Source organism: Anoplophora glabripennis, unplaced genomic scaffold, assembly GCF_000390285.2.
Source record: "Anoplophora glabripennis isolate ALB-LARVAE unplaced genomic scaffold, Agla_2.0 scaffold50, whole genome shotgun sequence".
Classification (NCBI taxonomy): Eukaryota; Metazoa; Arthropoda; class Insecta; order Coleoptera; family Cerambycidae; genus Anoplophora; species Anoplophora glabripennis.
Window position 1 is genome coordinate 705,856 of NW_019416330.1, and position 6,548 is coordinate 712,403.

General features: G+C 33.8%; 1 protein-coding gene across 2 annotated transcripts in view; it reads right to left on the reverse strand.

Annotated features, from left to right (window-relative positions):
• Positions 1-1,878, reverse strand: part of LOC108914595 (alpha-amylase-like) — a 153,884-nt gene extending 152,006 nt beyond the window's left edge. For both annotated transcript variants that reach the window (XM_018720447.2, XM_018720439.2), the window contains exon 1: positions 1,749-1,878. The gene's annotated coding sequence lies outside the window, so the exon portion shown is untranslated. The remainder of the gene's footprint in view (positions 1-1,748) is intronic.
• Between the last annotated feature and the right edge of the window lie 4,670 nt (positions 1,879-6,548).

Sequence of the window (6,548 nt, forward strand, 5' to 3'; positions counted from 1 at the left end):
CCAATTTCATTCAAAAGCAGAAAATAGATCAAAATGCTTAAAAACGCCATTTTCATGGCATAATTCGTGTTGCAGAATTCTGGGTCCATCTTTTTATCCACCCACCCATTTATGAATTCATACATCTTTCTATCCAGTCGTTCATGCATGTATACGCATATTTATTCATCCACCTGTACCACCTATAAAACCCACCCATCCACCCATCTATCCATCTACTTTTTGTACTGAGAGATGAGGTAACAGCCTAGGAAATTGAGAATGCAATAAAGCTTGTAGAATACTCTACTTTCTAAACAAAAGAAAACGATATCTACAAATCATCCTTATTTTTGTTGCTATAACGTGTTCTCTTTTCTTCAAAGGATCTATGCAAAGGGTTACGCTTTCGTTTAGTCCCTCTATTTTTCGTTTCTCTTTTTAACAACCAACAAGTTTTCGCCCTATATATATAAAGGGCGAAAATTTCCGAATATTTCTGAGGCGAAATTGAAAGAAGGTGTATTCGATGGACCTCAGATTCGGACATTGTTCAAGGATGCAACATTCATCACTACAATGAGTAGCGTTGAGAAGAGTGCTTGGACTAGTTTCAAAGTTGTAGCGACAAATTTTTTAGGAAACAACAAGAGTCCTAAATACGAAGAAATTGTATCAAAAATGATAAAAGACTTCCAAGATCTGGGATGTTTGATGAACTACAAGTTGCACTTCCTTCATTCACATCTGGATTGGTTTCCTGAAAATCTTGGAGATTATAGCGAAGAACAAGGCGAACGATTTCATCAGGATATGAAGGTTATAGAACAGCGATATCAAGGAAGATGGGATGAAAACATGATGGCCGATTTTTGTTGGTTGTTAAAAAGAGAAACGAAAAATAGAGGGACTAAACGAAAGCGTAACCCTTTGCATAGATCCTTTGAAGAAAAGAGAACACGTTATAGCAACAAAAATAAGAATGATTTGTAGATATCGTTTTCTTTTGTTTAGAAAGTAGAGTATTCTACAAGTTTTATTGCATTCTCAATATTCTAGGCTGTTATCTCATCTCTCAGCACAAAAAGTAGATGGATAGATGGGTGGATGGGTGGGTTTTATAGGTGGTACAGGTGGATGAATAAATATGCGTATACATGCATGAACGACTGGATAGAAAGATGTATGAATTCATAAATGGGTGGGTGGATAAAAAGATGGACCCAGAACTCTGCAACACGAATTATGCCATGAAAATGGCGTTTTTAAGCATTTTGATCTATATCTATTTTCTGCTTTTGAATGAAATTGGACCAGCTTGTCTGGCTCTATGATGACAAATTGCAATTAAACGAGTGAAAAATCATACGTCTAGTGAGCTGGTAGAATAATTTGATTTTTTATAACTTTCGTCGATCGTAAATGGCGTTTTTTGTGAATTTTTACCTGTTTTTTGAATTTTCCCGAAAACTCAGACCCGTTGGGCCAAATCTGAAGGCAGATTCGGATTCAGCGGAAAAAGATACATGGAAATATATGGGTCTGAGTACCAGATCCGATACTTTTTTTGTGGGGCTGTGATTATCTTACAGCTTAGTTAACATTTTTTTTAAAACTAGACCTTAATTAGTTAAAGACGTGGTTAAAATTTTCGCGGTTGTTTCAGGGATACTCTGTATAATACGATCAGAAAATGCAGACTCGCCACGGAACATCACACGAATATTAGGAATTAACATAGGTATTATTTAATATTTAAATTTACTTACCACATAAGACGTACCTATTTCGAACTTTGTTCTCTAGAACTCACTTATAATTTCATATGTGCAATAATATTCAGTAAAAACATTGTTCAGTTAACCTCTAGTGACTAATGCGACCTACTGCGAAACATAACTGCTACTTCCGATCGTACTTTAACTGCAGGATAAAAGGCTAACTAATAACCAATTACTTAGATAGCGTTGTAAGATATAGGAATATCGTTATTTGATGAATTATTTAAATTAATATTTCACAACGATGATTTTAAGACAAATATTACGGCGGTACTACTACCGATTGATCATTTGCGGAGTAGTAAACAAATAGAATTATTGAAAAACATAGTTTAGAAAGAACATACAGGGTGTAACAAATTAGTAAGTCAAGCAGTTAACCACATATTCTTTGGACTAAAATAATGGCGCTTTCCTTATGCCACTTTTCATTTTAGAGCCCCATTTTCAAATTACAGGGTGTCAAAATTAAAATTTAAAAAATGATTTTTATTGATAACTCCGGTGATTGTAGAGATATTTATTTGAAATTTAGCACACATTTTGATCTTAAGTCAGCACACTTTTTGTATAATTTTGGTTTAAAATATCAAAGCGCGTACGTAGGGAAGGGGGGTTGCAGTATCCATAGACCCCCTATTTTTTTTGAGTACGACTATGCTTTCGGACAATTTTTTTAGATAAAGCGGCGTTTTATTTAATTTTTTTTACTCTTGTAAGATTGTAAGATTTGGAGCCTCGTTTACGAGATATTGTAACTTTTTTGGATACGCGACATCAATTTAGTCGACGTTATACTTTAATTTTTGGAATTTTATGAAAAATTTCTTTTATAAGGTAACTAAACAACAGTTAAAGAAACGAATTGTACGAGGTAAGAAGCACTTTAAGCTGAAACCACATATTTTGATTTGGGGCTTGCAACTTGACATGCAACTTTTTTAGATATGTTAGATTTAGCTCAAATTAAATATCATTGATAATAATGAGGCTCCAAATAAAAAATTTTACAAGAGTGAGAAAAAACAGAATAATACGCCGCTTTATCTAGAAAAAAATATTCGGAAAGCATAGGCGTAAAAAAAATAAGGTCCATGGATACTGCAACCCCCCTCCCCTCCGTTCGCGCTTTGATATGTTAAATAAAAATTATACAAAAAGTATGCCGAATTAAGATTAAAGTATATACTAAATTTCAAATAAATATCTCTACAATCACCTGAGTTATCAATAAAAATCATTTTTTAAATTTTAATTTTGGCACCCTGTATTTTGAAAATGAAGCTCCGAAATTAAAAGTGACGAAAGAAAAGTCACATTGTTTTAGTCCAAAGAATGTAATGAACTGCTTGATCTACTAATTTGTAAGACCCTATATATTGAGAATTATATTAAACTAGCAATAACTGACAGTTGATTCCTATTAGTGTCAATCGGTACAAAATTGTCTAATATAACGAATTTATATTTCTCTAAATTTTGATAAATCTAATATAAGTCGACGTAAGAGTGAAATAAAATACCGAAGTATGGAAAATAATACTCTATATTATGCACTTAATCAATTAAGTGAAAACAATTGCATATCAATAATCATTTATTGGTACTAAATCGTAAAATTTTCAGTAAAACTAATATCATAAATTATTGAGAAAGCCATGTGTATAGTCATTCATCCATCGAATTCCGTCGTCGCCGCAACTCAATGGGAAGGGAGTAAGAGAATTAGAAAGTTTATAATACACTGTAAAAATCGGTGTGAGTGAGAGCAACAAAGGTATGGACTGAATCCATTGAGTGAAATTATTGGGTGCAATTTCACTCAATATTGAGCATTTTGATAATTTCTCAGTTGTGAAAATATTTGCACTAAAACTTACTAGGTACCTAGTTTCACTCAAATATAGGTACCCGTTGAATAAATTCTGCAAATAAACTCGTATTTGGTGCACTTGCATAGCTAATTCGGAGTAAATGTCCTCATTATTCAGTGACTCCACCTCGTTCTATGGTTGTCGTGCGTTGTCTTTGTCTATTCCCATCGTCCGATTAGGTCAACTCGTGGCGTGGTGTATGACGTGTAGTACTGGATTAGTGTCCGTTAATCTGGTTATTTTGGTGGAAATTATGTTTAAATGCAATGGTTTGATTTCAATAATTAAAAACAATAAGTGGATCCAGTTCAACATGTCCCAAAATTGTATCCTGTGCAGCCTCGTTAGTAACAGCACAGACAAAATAACTATCGCCCCAGACCGCTATTGGAATAGGCCAGCAGTTTTAAATTTCCGAATTGCCAATAAAGTACACCACCAGCAGAATTTTAGGAAGAATCAAATGCAGCGGCCCGCATTCCTACGTGTATCCCAACAACATATAAACAACGGTTTGGCAATGTTGTCACGTATACTTACGAATTTATTTTGTACACTTTTTATCAATGCCTGCGTTACTGTATTGATAAAAATGTTTTAAATAATGAACGAATAGGTACAGGATGATTCACTATATTTTGACCCCCCCCTTTAACTTAAATATAAAAGTTGCACGAGTTTTTATGAATTTTTCGAAAATGATAGTAGAAAAACAAATGAAGTCCAAACAAAATGGCCGCGGATGTTAACTTTGTTAAGTTAAATGGAACACCCTGTATATTTTTACATATTTGGATAGAACGTTCCCTGTNTAAGAATTTCATCTTGTTCTGACGAAAAAGGGAGCCACTGCTGACTTTTCATGTTTTCTTGTCAATACGAAACTCAACTAAACTATGATTGCAAGTTGACTGCCTGGAGAGTATTCACACTTGCCGGAACATGCACGGCACATGCCCTGCAAATATTCTTTCGGAAGAACGTCGCGTGCAAAGTCTGTTGCTTGCCGAGACGCTGCACGTATAGTGTGAATTACACCCCTCAAAACCCATAAGATACAATGGTTAAGATATTTTGCCGAGCCGGTGCTTGCCTTGCACGCAAGTGAGAATCGGCCTTAAGGACCTCGAAAACGATAAGAAATACAAAATTGCAGTTAGAGCTTATCCAAACTTATCTTGTTTATCGAGTCTCGATTAATATTTGGTTAAATAAACGGATAGTTAAATTGTTACCTATACTTACGTGTCTGTACGTACAATATAAGTTATGGCAATCTATTCGTTCGATCAGTGAATCAATTCCTTTAATCGAGACCTAAAATATTGTCTCTAAAACAGATCTGTGTCTGTGTAGAAACCACTGTGGCAGCTTAGTAGTTTGATAATGAACGATATTTAAATTAAAAAATAAAGAGAATATAAAGTGGTGCAAAATCACTCCAGATTTCATCAAATGGAAGCAGCGATGGCTGGTGCGGGGGGCTTTGGGGTGCACACCCNTACGCCTCCTAAAAATGATGACACGATTTTCCTTTGATAAAAGACCGACAATTTTTTGCTCTACTTTGCATCGTTTACGATCGTACTATAGGTACCTAGTTTCATTCAAATATAGGTACCCGTTGAATAAATTCTGCAAATAAACTCGTATTTGGTGCACTTGCATAGCTAATTCAGAGTAGATGTCCTCATTATTGAGTGACCCCACCTCGTTCTATGGTTGTCGTGCGTTGTCTTTATCTATTCCCATCGTCCGATTAGGTCATCTCGTGGCGTTGTGTATGACGTATAGTACTGGATAAATGTCCGTTAATCTGGTTATTTTGGTGAAAATTATGTTTAAATGCAATGGTTTGATTTCAATAATTAGAAACAATAAGTGGGATCCAGTTCAACATGTCCCAAAATTGTATCCTGTGCAGCCTCGTTAGTAACAGCACAGACAAAATAGCTATCGCCCCAGACCGCTACTGGAATAGGCAAGCAGTTTTAAATTTCCGAATTGCCAATAAAGTACACCACCAGCAGAATTTTAGGAAGAATCAAATGCAGCGGCCCGCATTCCTACGTGTATCCCAACAACATATAAACAACGGTTTGGCAATGTTGTCACGTATACTTACGAATTTATTTTGTACACTTTTTATCAATGCCTGCGTTACTGTATNTATTTAACATTTTTTTATAACTCTTAAAACAAAAAAGTTAAAGGGGGGGGTTAAAATATAGTGAATCACCCTGTACCTATGTAGTCAACTTAGACGATCGGATATTCTGCAGCGGTTATTTAATCATAATTTAGTTAATTAGCTATTTTAATTTTTGGGTATTGAAATACTGCAGAAAATATATTTTCAAATAAACGAAATTCGTAATGATATTTTAAACAGCTTGTAATATAAATTTTTAATATTTGATGATGAAGATAAATTTATTTAATATACAAGGTGGATACAAATGTACGTCGTGGAATGTAGGTACAGGATTTTTATTTGTATTTTGACATCCACTTATAGGTTTCATAATTAAATATAGAAAAAAAAACTATGTACGACATTTCCTTTATTTCTTTTGAATCATAAATCATCATAAATTTCATAAATCATTAAAAAAAATTAAAATTCATCCTTATTGAAATAACAAACAACGATTTTTATAAGTAACCTTTACAACAACATAAGGAGAATATCTAAAAACGAAATAACATTAAAATACCTACAATTTTTACAAATTTTCAACATGCAATCGTGATGATACAGTTGAAAATATGCTTTAATTTACTATTTATTGCTTTAAAAACAAATTCAGAATTATCAAACATTTCGTCCTGTATTTTTTCTTTCAATACTTGTAAATTTTGAGGTCTTTAATAATATATTTTGTTGAAGTGTCCCCACAAAAATATGTCTAAA